Raw genomic sequence first — 21,135 nt, 5'->3', positions numbered from 1 at the left:
TTTACTAGGATGTTGTTCATTCCCTTTAATTTGGAAGACAACAGTAGAAAAAAAAAAGAAAGAAAAAAAAAACATTTCAGAAGTACTACTAGGTTGGACGTGGTAAGTTCCTAAACCTCACAAGGAGATTTGCGAACGTCATAAAAACGTCGTAACAACGTTACTGCAATGTTGTGGAAAAAAAACGTATTTATAATGTGGAAAAAAACCGACATTTGTGGTATTAAGTACGTCGGATATACATTTTATCTCGACCCTTTCACAACATGAAAAAAACATTTTACAACCTAATTGTGTTTGCTGGGGGTCTACTGTACAGAGCTGAGATATTCTTCTAAAAAATATTTGTGTTTAGCAGAAGAAAGAAAGTTATACACATCTGGGATGGCATGAGGGTGTGTAAATGATGAGAGAATTATGATTTTTGGGAGAACTCTCACTAACGTTGATGTGAAAGTGAGTGAAGCTGTCTGAACGTGCAGCGGTGCAGTTCAGTTCACACACACCACGTGATGCATATTAGAACGAGTGTGTTCATCCACACTGAGAAACGTAAGAAATTTTATTGACGTGATTTTAAACCAATCAGTGATCGATGTCCCAAAGCTTCGCCAATGAGGCTACAGCGCAAGGCGGGGTCTGTGGAGAGATTGGCTTTCTTGCTTGTGGGAAAAGAATCATTAAAAAGTTGTAGTCCCTAAAAATGATATAGAGAAAACTTATACTGTTGCGTTTGTTCTGGACCTAACTGTTTTTGTGTCACCACAGACAGGATTTAAACTACATCTTTATTTACTTCAAGGATCCAGCAAGATGGTAAGTCGCTCAAAAACGTTTATGAAATTCCTGAGGAACTATACACTGGATGTCTCTGACACAAGTTTGTAATTTGTAACGCGCGTATGTGTAGAATAATTTGTATGCGTTTGGTGCAGATTACACCCTCGCAGAGTTTATTAACTAACTTGTCGCAGTGTTATATATAGGCCTATATATATTTTAAATTACTTATTTAAAAGTTCTCAAAATCTGCGCCTGATGGGGCGGATGCGCTTTTTCCTGTTGGATTCCGCTTTACGTGGCAAGTGACAACTGCGGACAGTCAATTTAGGTTTTATTAAATATCTAGTTTTAATAATAACCACCACCTGATGCACAGGCGTTCGTGCATTTTGTAATAATATCTGCAAAGTGGGATGAAATATGCTGCTGTCCTCAAAAGAATGTCTTTCATCTAATTAAAAATATTATTATTTATTTAGATAATAGACTGCAATAATCAATATAAAGTAATGCAAAATAAGGAGTCTAATGGAACTGCATGCTATTTCTACTGCCCCTGTTACTTATAATGTCTTTCAGAATGAAAACACAAATTCACATTGACTCCTCATTCTTGTAATGAATTGTTTATGTCTTTCACACTATTCACTGTTTGTACTAGGGCTGAAGGTTACTCTCAGAAGGTTGCAGAAAAGTTCCCTGTTAAGAGTCTTTCTGGCACTAAAAATCTGAAAAAACATGCACACACTCCGTCTCATTCATTTCTGAACTTCATATCTCCCAGTTAGAGATGGATCAAATGGTTGGAAACATTTAAGGAATGTCCTTAGTGAACCTTTCCCACTTCCCTTCAGTTTTACTGCATCATTTCCTTCCCCGGGAGCAGGAGAGGTTTGCACATAGCAGTGCTTTCAGGAATCTGACTGGGGCCCAAGGGCTTTTTCCTCTGATGAGTGTGTGATACAGGAGAAGAGCTCTCTCGTGTGCGACTGTATTGTTAAGCTCCATGCTTGTCTGACTCACTTTGCATCAGAGAGTGCAGGAGAGGATGGAACTGGCTAGGTTTACTCAGCTTGCTGGTAATTTGCTTAGCAAATAGCCACACCACTGGAGCAAGGAGTTCTCCACCTACAGTGATCAGATCTGTAAATAAAGGCTCTGGATTACATAGCCGGAAGCAGATTGGCTCAATCCACATCCGATTAACAGATGGGAGAAAAACAGGATGAAAAACCACCAAAAATATTTAGTTTTTGATTAGAATGGTCTTTAGAGGGATTTTTCACCCAAAAATGAAAATTCTTTCATTATTTACTCATTTTCATGTTAAAAACTTGTGTGACTTTCTCTCCCGTAGAACACTAAAGGAGAAGGCAGAATGTTAGCCTCAGTCACCATTCACTTTCACTGAATTTTTTTCTCTCGATACAATGAAAGTGAGGCTACATCCACATTAATCCAAATTCATTTTTAAAATGCTTTCCGTCCACTCTGCCATTTTCAAGCGTTTTCCAAAAGTTGCTCGTCCACACTGAAATGTATGAAATCTCTTAAATTCCCGTACTGCGGGGGCCTGGGTAGCTCAGTGGTAAAAGACGCTGGCTACCACCCCTGGAGTTTGCTAGTTCGAATCCCAGGGTGTGTTGAGTGACTCCAGCCAGGTCTCCTAAGCAACCAAATTGGCCCGGTTGCTAGGGAGGGTAGAGTCACATGGGGTAACCTCCGCGTGGTGAGTTGAGTGTGGATGCCGCGGTGGATGGCGTGAATTCTCCGCACGTGCTATGTCTCCGTGGCAACGCGCTCAACAAGCCACGTGATAAGATGTGCGGGTTGATGGTCTCAGACGTGGAGGCAACTGGGATTCATCCTCCGCGACCCGGATTGAGGCGAATCACTACACGACCATGAGGACTTAAAAAAGCACATTGGGAATTGGGCATTCCAAATTGGGAGAAAAAGAAAAAAAAAATTCCCTTACTGTGCATGTGGAAAAATTGCTATTCCAAATGCAATTGACCATGTGTTTCATTGCCGGAAAGCAATTTTGAGTAAACGTCTCGTCGCCATTGAAGGAATGCAATGTGAATGTTGTACAAAGTAACATTTATCTTTAACAATGCTATCAAAGTCAATAACAGGTACAACAACGTCGCTACAACATGGGCCGCCATCTTGATTGTTTTGGGTAAAATGGATTACATGACTGTCATATGACAACAAATATATCATTTTTTCAGATATCTCCATTTTCCCAGTCCACTCTACAACGCACAAACAGCGGTTTCAAATTTATCAACTTGAGAGAGCATTTTCGGAAAGCTCTGTTTTTGCTGTCAAAAACACCATCTCAGTGTGGACGGAAGGCCAAAATGTAAAGAAAAGATGTGTTTTCAAACAAAAACATATTAGTGTGGACGTGGCCTGATTTGGCCATTGAAGTGGACTAAGGCTGACAGTCTGCCTTAGCCTACATTTACTTTTATGCTCCACGGAGGAAAATAGTTATATGGGTTTGAAACGACATGAGGGTGAGGAAAGAGTGACACTATTTTTATTTTTAGGAGAACTATCCCTTTAGTAATATTTTTTTGTTAGCTCAATTTTAAAACCTACAATCTTCGTAGTTTTCTTAAATCTTAAGCTGATTTAATGACTGATGTCTTACTGAATTGTTTACATTTCTTTGCAGCCAATCAACATTTTTAGTTCTTTTCTAGCAGTTCTCAAAGTACCACTGAGCAGAGGCTGATACAATAGAGCTCTTTACAGGGGACAAATGACGTCAAACCTGTGTGGTTTAATGTGGAGTGACATGGCTTTCCTAAAGGAATCTGCAGGGAAAATGGAATTTATGACAGGGGGACTTTTACGAAGTGGGAGAAAAATCTCATTGTTTGGGTGATATTGTGCTGTTTTGTTGTGCTAACAGAGTTATGTGCAAGGCTCTACTGTGGTCTGGTATATGGAGTTTTTGTTTGGTGATCCGTATTTATTATTTGTCATAGCTACAGTGTTTATTCATGAGTCTGTGTGTACCATGAAGGATTACTGAAATCCACTGAGAATTTAATATGAGCAGAGACTTCATTCTGCCAAATTTGATATAACTTTTAAGACTGTTAATGCTGCTTCCAGGGTCCCCCCCAAACAGTCATTGAAAACCTGGAAATATCACAGAACTTTAAAATAAGGATTTACATGGCTGGAAAAGTCATGGAAATCAATAATCTACCAAAAATCATGAAAGATTTCTACTTATGCACAGCTGTACATCTTTTAATCAGCTAGAAATTGCTCTTTGTGAGTGAAATCTTTATAAAATGATTTTTTTAATTATTTTTTTTTTTTATCCTTATGCAGTAGGCCTAATCATTAATGACTGATTAGGTCATGGAGAAGTCACTGGATAAGTATTTGTTCTGGTAATCAACATTTTGCCACAAATGCTGTCAATTGAGTTTAACTTGTATTGAACCCAGAATATTCCTTTAAGATGGATGAACACACAATATTTAGCTCTTCATACATTTTGCAATCCTGTGCCATGTATCACAAAGAAAGCTTAACAAACTCAGGATTCATTATGGTCAAGTGGATTAAAATGCTGGTTATCAACGTTCTTGATCAAACCCTAGTTTAATCTTGAGTTTATGATTAGTTCCCGAGCGCATTCACATGAATGAATGACGTTTGCACCGAACAGCCAGTCGCTTGCAACGTGAAGAGGAACAGTGCAATTCACTTCTTGTGAGAGAGTAATTTACTTCTTCACTGAAAATCATTATGAAAATCATGAAGATAAACACATTTACACAGCAAAAACAAACACACTCACTAAATCTCCAATTTCACCTTCACATTCTTCTTTTGATGTGATACAATCAATTTGATTTGGACATATCACCACCTACTGGGCAGGGAGGAGAATTTATAGTAAAAAATGATTTAAAGGGATCATGAACTACTTTTTTTTATTAGTTTGTACTGTTCTGAGGTCCACTTATAATGTTATCAAAATTTTTACATCAAAAAACATCATCATTTAGAAGTAATAGGCTATTTTCTGTCCTGTTTTGACCCCCCTCATTGTAACATACCGTTTGAATAGGCGTGGCGGATTGTAGACTCTGAAGTAAACGCCCACTGGTATGATTGGCTAACAGTTTTGCATATTTAAAAATCCTATATCCTTCATAGATGGATGCTGCTGTGATTTAGGTTAAAAATGCATAAATACTCAGTACATATCAAACGATCTATAATAACAGACAAAGCAATAGTGACCACGTAATAAAAACAGTTACTCACACTTGTGTGGTGCGACATTACTGTCGGATCCAATATAGTCAGCACAGCATCGTCTTTTAGTTTCAATCTTTCTGAAAATCCTGCATCGAATTGTGCCTTGTTTGTAAACGAATCCGTGGTAAAATGAAGTGAACAAAGGACCAAGTTCTTACTGACGTGGTCTGGAACTTCATTAAAAATAAAGTTCATCCACTCTTTCCTAATGTTGGGATCAGAAGGAAGGCAATGCAAAGGCTGTGTTTTTCCACAACTTGGCAATGCACAGCGTCTTGTTGTCTTTGGAGCCATCTTTATCGTTTGGTTTCTGCGTAGACCTGCGTTTGCCTCTCTCGTTATTTACCTTCTACATGCGTGAATTGGTGGGCGGGGCTAAACAGGCAGTGATGTAGAAGCATCTAGGTCTTCTTCTGCGGAGGCGGTGTTTAGCCACACTATTACGTAATAAGGTGGCACATTCCACATCCTGTTGTTTTGGCAGATTGGCTTCAATATAAGCTGTTTTTACACTAATGAGAAAGTTTTGATTTCTGAAACTTACAGGATGTTTTTATAGTACAATGACCTCTTATATGTCAAAAGATCAAGGGAATTTTGATTTCTCAGTTCATGACCCCTTTAAATATTGATCTGTTTCTCACCCACACCTATTATATTGCTTCTGAAGATATGGATTTAACCACTGGAGTCATATTGATTACTTTTATGCTGCCTTTATGTGCTTTTAAGACCTTCACATTTCTGAACACTATTCACTTGCATTATATGAACCTACAGAGCTGAATTCTTTAGAAGAAAGAAAGTCATACACTTCTGGGATGTTATGAGGGTGAGAAAATGATGAGAGAATCTTCATTTTGGGTGAACTATCCCTTTAAGCTCATGTTACTATGGGATGAACCCAGATGAAAACCTGTTGGTACCGCAAATTCAGAGTTTGTTCAAACTAGGTTTAAACTTAACTAGGTAGCCACTTAATCCTGCTTTGTGATATAGGCCACTGCATTTACCATGGTGACACAGGATACCATGGCTGTTGTGCTCAAAACACCATTAAATTTAATTTCTTGTCTTCTTGCTCTCTGTCGTAGCTGTTTAAACCAGCAGGTTTTAGGATGGCTTTGACCTGGATTTTCCTGCCTGTGTGTGTTCCTATTGGGTGTGTTACTTGAGGGCAAAGAGTCTGGTTAAGTTCAGCATTAAACTGTTTTCAAGCTGGTTTATAGGGAAAAATAAGATGGCATGTGGTTTTTACACTTCTGGGTCATTACTTAGTAGAGTTTGAAAGGGTACCTTTGTCATTAAATCTCTATGCAGACAACAGATTATTTTTTTTATTTTTTATTTTTTACCCTAAACAGCAGCCTAAATATGCATATATCTTTGTGGGCTGAAAAAAAAAAAAAAAAACTGAAGACAAAAGTGCATAATGTGTTACACTAACTGAACTGACATAGTCCTCTCAGACATGTCTAGATTGATACAGGAAACCACAGCTCCCAGAAGGTTGTTTCTGATTGGCAGGGGCCCTGCGGCCACATTTCAACAGCAGGTTATTTTTCTCACCCTGTATAATTACACACCCAGCAGTCAAGCTCAAACTAAGCATTGATCAGCTTGTCATGGTCGATGCTGATGCACACTAGTACCAACAAATCTGCACCCAACTCGCTGGGTGTTATATGTACAAACTTTTTTTTATGTATCTTCTCACGCGTTCTGTGAAAAAATAACCATAATTTTTCTATGGACAGTCAATTGTCAGTATAATATTTACAGTAAAAATAAAGAATTTTGAAGTTTCAAATTGAATTTCATACATTTACAATATCCCCTGCTGAAGAAAAACAAAAAACAACAACAGCTAAAATCAGTCTAAACTGCCTTTCAGCCTGGACAGGCTGGTCTGTTGGTTGGTTTTAGTGAGGTTTTGGGGCGCTTTTCAGGCTGGGAGATTGACCAGCTTAAACCGACTAAGATAATTGTTAAACAGCTAAGAACAGTACACCAGCTGATGCTCTAAGGGAACACAATCAATGCTGTAAGGTCTTTCCAATATGAATCGCTTAAAATTGGTGTTCTGACTTACAGTTATCACCTTTCAGACATATGAAGCAATCACAGTGGAGGGTTATTGTCTTCGAAGGGAATAGGGCATAGGGATGATCACTTGTGAATGGGATGCGGTAATGCGGGAGCTGGACACGAGAAAAGTTACTGGAGTTTATTTATTTTTTTATTTTTTTGTGCAGCTAGAGGGATGTACAGCACCAGTAACTTTATTCTTTATTCTTAGTGTACTGTGATTCAAAACATGGATTTATTATCTTTTACTTGCTTGCTTGTCATTCATCTTGCAAAAGGAATCCAGCCTCGTCATAAGAGACTGAGATGTGCTGTGTGTTTTTGTGGACTGGTTATGGATTTATGTTTTCAGATCATCGTTTGGTTGTAAAAGTCATTGGAAAAGCTGGCCGGTATTGAGATTACTTCTCAAGTTCACCCGGGAAGCGGCTCTGACATGAGCAGCATGGTGGAAAGGGGTATGTGTGTGAGTGGCTGTAAACTAAAGCCTATTGCCTGTTTTTAAAAATTAGACAAATAATTCGACATGTCCCGCTACCACTTCCTGTTTCAGTAGGAAATACGTCAAAAACACCAAATTGAACCGACTTTAAGCTTGGATGGGGCCGAGAAAAAAATAATTATAAAAATTTTAATAACTACAGTCTTGACCAACACAAAATAGGTACAGTTTTAAAGCTTAGAAGCTGTATTTTACAATGCATGTAAGCATTGTGTCCAAAACTAAGTAAGTGCTTTGAAATTTGCAGACAAATCAGAAGTGATAATTTTGCACTGAACATATTATTGTAATGTGTAAAAACATTAAAACTGATCAAATAGCCATGTATCATATGTCGTTGGAAAGCTCTTAAAGAGTAGAATACAACCTATTTTTTTACTCGCAGACAAAAATATAGCAAGTAATTGCTATGTTACATGTAAACAGGTGTTGCTTGTATGCCGCATTTTCGCTTATAAATTCATGAAATATAAATGTAACATAAAATATCACATACCGTTACTTAGAGGAGGTGATTATCATAACACAATGTGCTATCTGGCTAAAAATACATTAGCTTTCCTGGTTTAGGTGACTTCATCGGAAATGATGCTGGACAACATACAACAACATGAATTAATAAACCATTCATATTAGGATTCAGATCGCTGCAACCAGAGGTGGAAGTCATCCAAATATGGGCAGAGAGGATCATTCACTCTAATTACATATGGCCACCAGGAGATGGTGCAAGTATGTGACACAGACTCAGTGATGGCTAAAATGATACAGAATGGAACTGAAAGAGATCTCGTTGCTCATGCTTGCATGCTTTGTAAAGAGAGAGAGAGAGAGAGAGAGAGAATCACCTTTAATGATTGTTTATTTGCATGTGTAATTAGGTCTTATGTACAATTATTATATTTCATTTGTTTGGAGAGGCTTTTGGACACTTGGAGATGTTTTTGGACACTAGGATAAATTATATTTGTAATGCTGTAACTTTTGATTGCTTTGTATCAACACAAAATTTTACTCAGTAACTTGTGACATGATTGAGAATGAAACAAAAGCAGTTTTTTGGAGCTACCTTATTTACACCCTGAGATATATGTCAAATAAGATTTTTTTTAAATTTGATTTCTGGCTCAAGTTTTTTGTGATATTATTTATTTATTTATTTTATTTTTTTCTCAGCAGTTTCTTAGGCTGAGAGTCTCAGAATTAATCATAATATTTATCATTACAAAATGTGAAAAGTTTTCTTTAAAATGATATAAAACTTCACCATCCTTGTTTTTGTTTTTTGTCAAGTTATAAGCCCATAATTTTGGGTATGCCACTGAAACAGGAAATCTTTATAAACATCCTCAGAGCTTAAAGGGTTAAGTAGTAATTGTCTTACACCAGCAGTGCAGTTGCGTAAGTTTGTTTTAAGGATTGTGGTCTGCAGGATTTACAGTTCTGTTTTTTCATCAGTACAAATAATAAGAGATTGTGTCTGTCATGGTGGAATGAATTTCTCCCATTGTGGCCTTTCTACAACCACAGACCTCTGAAATATGTCATTTAAAGCTCCCTCTTGTTAAATACCTGTCATCTGAGTGATATATTCGGTGGTGTTACAGCACTCTTAAGGCAAATGTGCTGTGTTAGTGTAGATCTGTAAGTTAGTGTTTCTCCTGAAGCTGCTCCGATGCTTGTGGTATTCTGCACTAAGTTGTTATTACCGGCTTCACAAGCTCTGTCATAGCTCTGTTTCCTCTGAACACTCTTTTCCCTCAGAGCAAAGCTGATCTTTCAAGAATACACCCCTAACACACACATACACACACTGAGAATCCCACAGCTGTGTTTTGTGAGCACATAGGGAACTCATTTCACACTGATATTTTTCTAACACTGTTTCTGTGTTGAATAATGTCCAGTCTTGAAACCCCCTGGTTGGTTAATTTTGCGCTAGGGCTGCAACTAACAATTATTTTGATAATCGATTAATCTTTGATTTATTTCTTTGATTAATCAGATAAAAAGTGAAATTTTACTTCCTGTATTATATTAAAATGTATTTATTAAAATATAAATGATTAAGGCTGTAACAGTTCATCTCACGATTCAGTTCAATTCACGATACTGAATTCCTGATTTGATACCCTCATGATATTTTAAACAATGCCTGAATCAAGAAAGGTTTTTTTTTTCTGATTGTTTGTTTTAATTTATTTTAATACAAATGCAAAATCTTTGATGTACTGGTAAAACCTATTAAAAAGTAATGTACATAAAATTGCAAAATGATCCATCAGGGATGGAGTGGGACTAGAAATCAGCCCAGCATAGGGCAATGGTGACACCAGAATAGAAATATTAATAATTCTGCCCAGCTGAAAATACAGAATTATGTTAGATACTTATGCTTGTACACTGACATTGTTTACATACATATATTTTAGATGAATATTGTAATTTGTAAGTTTTAAAATAGTATTGTCACTGATTGCATTTCTTAAAAAAAAAAACTAAAAAAAAACTTTTTTTAATGGCAGTTTATGCTTATCCAGTAAAATTCTGTTATTGCATTTTCCATTATCAGGACCATCAAATTTTCCTCCATAGCGTTAATTTTAAATTATATTCAGCATTACATACAGCAGTTTAATGCACTGCAATCATCTGTAAATTTTCATTTTCTCTCCCGCAGTCCAGATTCACTCTCGTGCTTTCAACGCAGTTTTGCGAAATGAAAATGTGCATCTTGAATCCATAACACTTATACATTATATAACATAGAAAATAACAGTAAAATGTAATTGATGGCTGGAGAGAAACCACTTTCAAGCACTTCAAACAGCACAAGCACTCTGTCAGCACATCTGATGCAGCAACTGGTCCACATTAACTGTATACTCATTATTTTCTTTGAAGTGTTAAGTGCTCCTGTGTGCTGGACAACTTGGGTTGTGTTTATTTTTTTCACTTCATCTCTCTGTCATTTTACAAACTAGTTATCTTGCAAACACATCTTTCACTAATTGTAAAGTGACGTCACTGACAGAGCTTCTCTGTGCATTCTGAACATATCCAACTAATCGATAATTAAATTTGTTGTCAGGGATTTTCATTAGGCCCAAGCACTGAAAGTGCAGAGGCCCTATTGTTCTTCTAAGGATTCTTCTTCTTTTCAAGGTTTTCAGTACTTTTGGGGTACTTAACATGCGTGAAAACTCTTGAAAGTTTTCACACACATCAGAGTCCTCGGCCATTTGGGCTCGGCAAAGTTGCAGGTGGGGGCGTGCAGAGGGGGCTCTGTAGCACCACCTAGAAGATGGGCATGTTCGGGGGGCTCTGTAGCACATCCCTTTTGAGCTACCATCTCCAAACTTTGTACACATAGATATCATCAAGCCGGACAACTTTCATGCTGACGGTCATAAGCTCTGCCCAATAGGAAGTCAGCCATTTTGGATTGTTTGAAAAATGCATGCTCTGGAATTTTAAATACTCTTCCTAGGGATTTCATGTTACAGATACCAAATGTGGGCGACTTCATGCCAAGACATTGACGATGCTAAATTGCTAACAGATTTTTGATATATTGAACTGTGTTGCCATGGTGACACAATAAATTAAGGGCACAAATGTGAAACAGGAAGTGCCTTATATCTTCTGTGTGCATTGTGTGATTTTGATGACAATTCAGCTGTATGTTTAGTCTTGGGGGCTAATCACATTGATGTGACTTTTGGGTCATGGTCATAGCTCCACCACCTGGCAGCAGGAAGTGTGGCTCTTACAACTTTAAATGAGTCCTCTTGTATTTACTCAAATTTCTTCAAAATTGTTTAGAATAATGTAAAATGCATGTGTCCACCTTGCATTGTTCTCTGAAAGCCACCGGGTGGAAATGGACCAGTTGTGCTTGGGCCCGTCATCACTGCTTGCATTTATCTTTATGGATTATTATCGATTTTATTGATTAGTTGTTGCAGCACTATTTTGCATTAATGACTGTACATTATCCCACTTCTGACATGGCTTCTTACCAAATTAATAGTAAAAAAATTATAAATGCACTTGAAATGTTAATTTGAGTTTAAATTATTTTATTATGTGACAAGAAAGAGATCAGTGATATGAGACATGAAACTTGCACGGCTATGCAAGAAATTGGTTACAAGGGAAAACTAGCAGTTTTGTGGTCTTTATGCAGGACAAATGTATTTGAATGCCATTGACCAATCACAATCAAATATAACTACTTATAGTATTAAAATCTCAGCTATGACACTGTACACTTGGAGCAACACATCATTTCCCACCCAGGGGACAGGAAAGCACCCTCACCTTGATGTTTCCTCTTCCCTTTTGTCTTACCCACCCAACTATAGGGAGAAATATATTGTAATCTGTCCCATAATTGACCCCTTTTCACAGATCTGTTATGATGCATTTACGCTGCCTTTAACAACATAAATGTAGCAAACTTTTTTATATTTCCAATTTAAAAAATATTTTGTGTAAAATTATAACGTTGTACTTTGTATTATATTACCCTGGAATAAGTTTAAAAAATCAGTTACCACAGCTGCGATGAGGCTTCTAACACAGCTGCTGAGGGAGTGACAAAATATTTGCTGTGTTTCTCTCTTCTTAATGCATTTACCCAGCGCTGTATATTTTTATCTTCTTTTGCAAAGCTGTGAAAGCATAATCGTAGATTTTTTATTTAATTATTTATTTATTTATTTACTATTTTTTTTTGCTGTTGGAGCAAACGGTTAAGCAAAATTTTATTTGCTGTGGTCCCCCATTCACCGCCATTCAAGTTTAGCCAACTATGACGGCTTCCGCTTCACGAACCTGGAAGTGTGAAAAGGGTCCATATCTCATATTAATAGAGCGAGAGAAAGAGAGGGAGATAAAGAGTCCTGGAAATCTGGCTCCCTACCACCAACTCTTTCACAATCTTCTATTTCCCTTCTTCTTAAAAAAAATAAAGATCTTACCCAATGCGGATCATATCGTCCTATTTCCTTTCTAAATGCCGATGTGAAAATCCTGGCTAAGGCGTTAGCTTGTCGTTTAGAGCGTACCCTCCCTGCAAAAATTTCAGATGACCAAACAGGTTTTTATAAAGAATCATCATTCTTTCTCTAATATTTATATTTATATAATATTATATTCTTTATCTATAATTAGCTAACATAATGTACTCGTTGGTTCTTTCTCCGAGTCCGGAGATTGTTGTTTCCTTGGTTGCAGAGAAGGCTTCGATCGAATAGTGTGGCCATTCTTATTTGTTGTTTTAGAGAAGTTTGTTTTCGGTAGTGTATTTGTATCTTGGATTAAACTATTATACCACTCACCACTAGCATCCATTCAGACAAATTATTCTCGATCTGATTATTTTCTATTAATGCGTGGCACTCGTCAAGGATATCCGCTGTCCCCACTTCTTTTCGCGATCGTAATCGAGCCTATTTCTATAGCACTGAAATCGATGACTGTTTTTCGAGGAATCAAGCATCTCTATATGCTGACGATCTTTTGCTTTATTATAGCAATCCCCAGCTGTCCTACAATGTTATCACTATTAGGTCAATTTGGAGTATTTTCGGGTTATAAATTAATTCTTCAAAAAAGTGAATGCTTTCCCATAAATAATCTGGCCTTACAGATCCAACAAGAACTATTACCTTTTCACTATTCTCGTTAGGGTTTCACATACTTTGGATTACATATGACACGGTCATTCACTTCTTTGTTCAAAGCTAACTACTGTATATACTACGGTTTAATGAAATGAAGGCAGAATTTGAGGGATGGCACAGCCTTCCCCTTACATGAGCTGGAAGAATTCAATCTGTGAAAATGACAGTACATCCTAGATTCCTTTATTGGTTCCAGTCTTTACCAGTTTTTTTGCTCGAGTCATTTTTCCATTCAGCCAATCAATCTATAACCCCTTTTATCTGGGAAAACAAGACTCCTAGAGTTAATAAGCATGCTCTTCAGATAAGTCGTGAGCTGGGTGGGTTGGGCTTTCCTAGCTTTATTAAATATTATTGGGCATCTAATATTCAAAAGATACTATTTTGGCTCCACCACCCTGACACAAATTGGTGTGTAATTGAGTCAAATACATGTCACTCTTCATCTCTTTCTGCTTTAGTGTATTCTTCTTTGCTTTTGAAAACCTCTCGATTTACATTTAATCCTGTTGATTGTCAGATCTGCCAATTTGTCAATGTCAATTTTCCCTCTATCCCTGTTCTTCCACCTGTCACAGCGTTGGATAAGATTACCTCTAAGTTTATTGACAAAGGATTAATCTCTGCATTATATTCCTAGCTGACGTCTTTAAGAAATCATAACATATTAATTAAAATCATATGGGAGGGTGAATTGGGTAGAGTTATCTGAAGTTTGTTGGAACAATGCATTAAAAAAGGTCAACTTATCATCTTCATCTTCAAGATTGAAGACTGCTGCCATATACCCTGGGTCAGACTCTGCCTGTGACAGATGTTCCTTTTCTCAAACCACTCTAACACATATGTTTTGGTCTTGTTCCCATCTTGACAATTATTGGTTATTGGTTTTTGAAACTATTAGTAAGGCTCTGGGGGTAATATTTAAACCTTGTCCTTTAATAGCCATATTTGGGGAAGCAAACAAAAACATAACTTTAACCACAAATCAGTGTGTTATCATCACATTCACATTTTTGTTGGCTCATAGAAGAATTTTGTTGGGCTGTTTTGCTGTTAGATCAAAACGGTTCGAACAAGCGTCAGCAAAACTGATTTCCTTTTCATCATGTCTGTGTTAGCCACATGATCACATTGGAAATCACTGGAAATGTATCAATACTTTTCAGTATTGAATGAATTAAGTATATACATAATCAAAATTTATCTCACTTCTTCTGCCATCTTGGATTTATTTTTATACCGAGCTCATCATGGTGAATTCTGGGATCGCCTACTGGTGAAGGATACGTATGATAATACCTTAGAATCTGGCCAAAACGAGAAATCTTAATGAGGCAGCATAATTAAGATACCTTCCTTTTGGACAGCCTTTGGACAAACTTTAATTCTTCTCGACTTGTTACCTAGTTACAGTGGTAAACAGCTGCTGCATGTACTCATGCCGATGATGTAATCGGACCACGGTTTGGACCCAAATAATATGATGTGAATAGAGACCAACGGGGGCAGGGGGTGGGGGAGGAATCAAATTTTGGTTCAGTCCAAGTAATAAAACTAAGTGTGAAAGCATCTGTAGTGGTGCCTTTGGAGGCAGCACACTAGGTTTTGGAACAGACCCGCTGTGTCTTTCACACCACATCCATTCAAAGAAGTAAGTTCTTACATGGTGATTCTCAACTGTATTTCCAGCATCGGCCAGTTCATACATTCAGAAAGCATACATCGATTTTAGCACAGATTTTATTAGATTTTTTGTGAGATCAGTCTGGTGGTGTTTGGACTATTAAATTTCGCATGTGCCTATAACGTACTCATTTTGCACAGCAAAGGTAAGATAACAGCTTGCGTGTCTGTGCCAGAAACTTATTGTGTGATATTATACAGTCATGCATGGTGAGTCAGTCCACCTCTACTCTCGCTCACCCTGTGAGCTCACACACACAGATCCCTCATGAGAAACCTTCTATTCTACAGAATGACCTAATTGTTCCACTGGAAACACAGCTGAGAGGAAAGCACTGTTTTGTCTGTTTATGTGAGAGAAAGATACAGAAAGAGATAAAGGGTTGTTCTATTCTTCAAGATAGGCAGGTCACTCATGTCTGTGCATGTAAATTTGTTTCCAGTTCGGTCAAGATAAGTGGGCCAATAGTGACACACTGCCACTGCATACTGTCACATGACTCTTGATTAGATATCTGATATTCAGGTAAACTGTTGCTTGCTGAAAATAGTGGAATGCCGCAGGATTTGTTTAGTGCACTCATATTCTTGTTGTCTTTTGTTGTCTTCTGTAGTGAGAACAATCATGTCAGAATCAGAATTAGTTTTATTGTCAAGTGTTCACACGTACACAAGGAATTTTATTTTATTTTTTTTGGTGATAGGAAAAACAAGTGCACGCAGAACATTACAGTGAGAAACAGAATATAAAACAAGGAAAGAGTATAAATAGACATACAAATATAGGACATATAACAGAATAGTTTATGTACATGTGCAAGTGGCAATGTAGTGAAAGGTAGGGGTATGTACAATTAATGAATTAAATATGTGAATTTACATATGTACATGAGATATGTATTTACATTATTGCACTATGGGGGAGTCCTGAGGAAGTTTAATTGTTCATGTGGAAAATGGCCTGAGGGTAAAAACTATTCTTGTGTCTGGATGTCCTGGCGCTCAGTGCTCTATAGTGCCGGCCAGAGGGCAACAGTTCAAAGAGGGAGTGGGCAGAGTGTGTGGGGTCCATAGTGATTCTACCTGCACGTTTCCTCACTCTGGAGATGTACAGGTCTTGGAGGGTGGGCAGGGGGGCACCAATAAGCCACTCAGCAGTCCTGACTGTTTGTTGTAATTTCCTTCTGTCTGATTTGGTGGCTGAACCAAACCAGACAGTTATAGATGTACACAGGACAGACTCAATGACGGCCGAATATAACTGTCAGCAGCTCCTGTGTCAGGTTGAACTTTCTCAGCTGGTGAAGGAAGTAGAACCTCTGCTGAGCCTTCTTCACAATGGATGTCTATGTGGGTGTCCCACGTCAGATCCTGAGAGATGGTAGAGCCCAGGAACCTGAATGACTCCACTGCTGCCACAGTGCTGTTCAGGATGAACTGCCAGCTTTTCAACCTCCCATCTGTATGCAGACTCGTCACTGTTGCGGGTGAGGCCGATGACCGTGGTCGTGGTGTCACCTGCAAACTTCAGGAGCTTGACAGTGAGGTCGAGCAGTGCAGTCATTCGTGTTCAGGGAGAAGAGCAGTGGAGAGAGAACATATCCCTGAGCAGCACCAGTGCTAACAGTGATGGTCCCGGATGTGAGTTTACCCAGTCTCATTAGCTGCTACCTATCTGTCAGAAAGCTGGTGATCCATCGACAGATTGGGGTGGGCAAAGAGAGCTGGGTCAGTTTGTCAAGGCAAATGAGAGAATAAAACCCTGACTATTAGTTTGTAGACAAAATTACACAGATAATGGTGATTTTTTTTTTTTTTTTTTTTTAAGATTTTATTTTTTGGTATTTTCTTTTAGCTTTCAGCACAGCTGTGTCAGTTAAAGATATATTTCAAACAATACAACGAAAGTGAATGGTGACTGAGGCTGTCAGTCCTTAACATTCTGTCAAACATCTCTTTTTTTAATTTTAATTCTTTATTTTTTTTTAATTTATTGATTTGAACAAACAGGATTACACAAACAGAGCATACACACACTGAATCAATTTATAAAATTGTATGTCTCTTCCCCTGAACTGAGATCTGGGGATCCCAAAATATTGAACCAAATTTTCAAAGGATCTCATCACACCACTCTCATAAAGATCACCGAGTGTATTAACCCCCCTCACAATCCACTCTGACCAACAAAAAGGGGACTTATTAATGCATAGTTTGCATAGGCTCGAGGCAACATTTAGATAATTATCTGAATTAAAATGTGAAATAACGGGGTATGATTTAACTTCTCTGGTTATTTTGACGGAAAGGCTTTGCAATGGCAAAATAGGGGCAAGCAGTTCTTGTTCAATGCAGAACCAGGGAGGGGCTCTTTCAGGTGGAAGCGACCAATGAGCCAAATGTCTGAGACCGAATGCATAATAATAAAACAAAATCTTGAGGAAGCCTAGCCCACCTTTGTCAATCAGCCTATGTAACTTACTGAAGTGTAATCTGGGACGTTTACCATTCCAAATGAAGGACTTCGCTATGCTATCAAATTGCTTGAAATAAGAGAGGGGGACATCTACCGGGAGAGATTGTAGCAGGTAGTTAAATTTTGGAATACAGTTCATTTTAATAACATTAACCTTCCCAATGATCGATAAATGTAATGAAGCCCACCTGCCCACATCGCTCAAAAATCTTTTTTTAAAGGGTCAAAATTAACACTAACTAAATCAGACAAATTTGCTGGGAATAAAATCCCCAAATACTTAATGCCCTGTTTGGGCCATTTGAAGGCGCCCGGCTGGAAAGCCGTCACTGGACAGTACGCTGTCAGAGCCAAAGCTTCGGATTTAGACCAATTCACTTTGTATCCTGAGAACTTGGAAAAGGAATTAATAATTCTGTGGTGGCAAGGCATAGATCTAGTAGGTTCAGAGACAAATAATAAAATATCATCTGCGTAAAGCAAAAGCTTATGTGCCATACCTCCCGCCATCACCCCTGGAAAATCATCCTCCCTCCTTTATCGCAGCTGCTAATGGTTCCAGAGCAAGACAGAACAATAAAGGGGAAAGAGGGCAGCCCTGCCGAGTGCCCCTATCCAGAGTAAAATAATCTGAAATTAATCCATTTGTTTGTACCGCTGCTACAGGGTGTCTATAAAGTAACTTAATCCAACCAATAAATGTACTCCCGAACCCATACATTTCCAAAATCTTAAAAAGATAATCCCATTCTACCATATCAAACGCCTTTTCGGCGTCAAGTGAGTTGGCAGCGACCGGAGATTGATCATTCGCTACTGACCACATGATATTGATGAGACGCCTGATGTTATCAGAAGAGTTATGGCCCTGAATAAATCCCACCTGATCTATATGTATAAGAGATGTCATAACCTTACAATTTTTGACAATATTTTTACATCTAGTTGGATCAGGGAGATTGGACGGTAACTTTTACACTCGCTTGGATCTTTGTCCTTTTTAAGAATCAGACTGATCCGGTCATGGTTGGAGGAAGCTTTCCATTCTTTAACGATTCAGTATAAATTTCTAACAAAAGTGGAGCCAGTTCTGTAGCATAGGATCTAAAAAATCAAAACCATCTATCCCCGGAGCCTTGCCAGTAGGTAGGGACTTAATTACCTCATCAAGCTCCTCCAAGGTTATCTCAGAATCAAGAGAGTTTTTTTGCTCAATTGTCAGTTTAGGAAGATCTAATGGTTCCACAAAGTTTCTAATATCTTCATCAGTAGACGAAGATGTAGAACTATAAAGATCAATATAGAATTCTTTAAAGGCATTATTGATATCAATGGCTGAGGTAAAAATTTCACCACCAGCAGATTTCACTGAGGGAATGATAGGAGACTCTCTCTGCTTTATATATCTAGCCAAAAGCTTCCCTGCTTTGTCACCCGACTCAAAGTATAACTGTCTTGCCCTGAATAACCAAAACTCCACTTTCCGCGACAAAATAGTATTATATCTATATTTCAATTGGGTCAAATCTCTGAGGCCATCAGCTGACATACGGCGCTTCAGCTCTGCCTCTGCACTTTTAATATTTCCTTCCAACTCCACGAGTTCTCGTGCTTTGGATTTTTTGATGAATGAGGCATACTGTATGATCTGGTCCCTAAGAACCACCTTAAGTGCCTCCCAAGCCACGCCCACAGAGGATACTGAGGACCAGTTGGTCTCCATATAAACATTGATTTCAGTCTTTAACATTTGTTGGAAATAAGGATTTTGCAAAAGGGACACATTAAGGCGCCAACTATATGATTTCTTTTTCTCTATATGTGGCATCACCTCTAAACTCACCAGGGCATCTGAGACTAAGATGTTTCCAATTGAACAATCAACAACAGATGAAATGAGGGATTTGGATATAAAAAAAAAAAATCTATTCTAGAATAAATCTTATGGACTGATGAAAAAAATGTATAGTCCCTACCAGATGGGTTCAAAAGTCTCCAAATATCTGCAAGACCAAGATTTTTACACATCCTGTGAAGCGTCAATGTTGCTCTAGGGGGCTTACACACTTTTGCTTCACTGTGATCAAGGACCGAGTCCATCAAAAGATTAAAGTCTCCTCCCAATATTATATCATGAGGGGTGCCAGCAGTTTGCAGCATCCCTTCAAGATCTATAAAAAAGCCCTGATCATCAGTGTTAGGTGCATAAATATTAGCCAAAATCAACCTTTGCCCCTGAATTTCAGCAAAAACAATAATGACTCTCCCTAATTTATCTTTAATCTGTTTGAGACATTTGAATTGTAGATGTTTATTAATCAATATAATGACTCCCTTGCTCTTACTTGAGCCAGCACTAAAAAAAACATGTCCACCCCATATCTTCCCAAATGTTTCAGCTTCCTGCGGGGAAAGATGTGTTTCTTGAAGAAACACTATATAATATTTCTTACGTTTAAGAAAAGTAATAACCTTCCTTCTTTTTATGGGGTGCCCCAACCCATTTACATTCCATGTGAAGAGAGATAGTACATTCATATTAACATTTGACATTTTGATATAGTAGAAAATATAAATTGTCAAAAACAAAATTATACAGACCACATTCCCCATTAGTGAAACAATCAAACCCCGAACGTCCCCCCGAACAAAACAAACAGAAAAAAGAAAAAAAAAAGCACCAACCGGCGACAGTCCCTCTAAACTCAAAAGGTCCATGAATGCCCATGAGCCCCCACGACAGCTTTGCCATCGAATTGCTCAATTTTGCCTCACAAATTTGTGAGGCAAAAATTGCATAACAGAAAATACTTTGTAAAATAAACCCCAGCCAATAGGTGATCTTCCACAAAACAAATTCCAGCTGATATAAAACCATTTAGATATGTTCAGTGAGCCAGCTGATATGAGTTCAACGGATGACGTAATCATTCCAATGTCCCGTAAAAATACTCAACAAAACACTCCAGCCAGCAGGAGGAATAAGCACGAAGAACGAACAGATTACTCCACAGCTGTTCCAAAGGAGTGTTATTCAATAGAACAAGCTTCAGCCGCTAGGCGGACACAATACAAAAAGAAACAAAACCGGCATCCCGGTTCCCCGGATGGTCGAGTCAGTTCACTCGGAGGCCGCATAAAAGTATATACCATGACTTACACAATCCATCAACTTTATAAAAGACATCCTTTGTGTGAGCATGTAGATATTTTGAGGTCAAACGTAGTGTCCACTCTCAAACTGGCCGGGAACTTCAATGCAAAGTAATCTTTCGTCAATGCAAAAGTTTATTTAAGGAAAAGTGTTATTCACAAAACAAGCTCCAACCACTCGGCGGAGCCAACGCAAAAAGAAAAAAGAAACCAAAATGACGCCCAGCTTTCTCAAAAGCCAGAGTAAGTATAATGAGTCGACACACTCACATAAAACACCCAATGGTTTACTCACCCATTGATTCAATAAAAGACAATGCCTGATTGGGACATGTAAATACTTTGCGACCAACCTTCGTTTCTATTCTCAGTTTGGCCGGAAACATCAGAGCAAAAGTGATCTTTCGCTGATGGAAGAGTTTCTTACATTCCTTGAACCGATCACGTTTCTCTCT

General features: G+C 38.1%; 1 protein-coding gene across 2 annotated transcripts in view; it reads left to right on the top strand.

Annotated features, from left to right (window-relative positions):
- The first annotated feature begins 671 nt into the window (after positions 1 to 671).
- Positions 672 to 21,135, top strand: part of LOC127455525 (rho guanine nucleotide exchange factor 10-like) — a 121,339-nt gene continuing 100,875 nt past the window's right edge. For both annotated transcript variants that reach the window (XM_051723499.1, XM_051723498.1), the window contains exon 1: positions 672 to 816. The gene's annotated coding sequence lies outside the window, so the exon portion shown is untranslated. The remainder of the gene's footprint in view (positions 817 to 21,135) is intronic.

This window comes from Myxocyprinus asiaticus, chromosome 17 (genome assembly GCF_019703515.2).
Source record: "Myxocyprinus asiaticus isolate MX2 ecotype Aquarium Trade chromosome 17, UBuf_Myxa_2, whole genome shotgun sequence".
Lineage (NCBI taxonomy): Eukaryota > Metazoa > Chordata > Actinopteri > Cypriniformes > Catostomidae > Myxocyprinus > Myxocyprinus asiaticus.
This window is presented reverse-complemented; position numbering and strand designations above follow the sequence as displayed.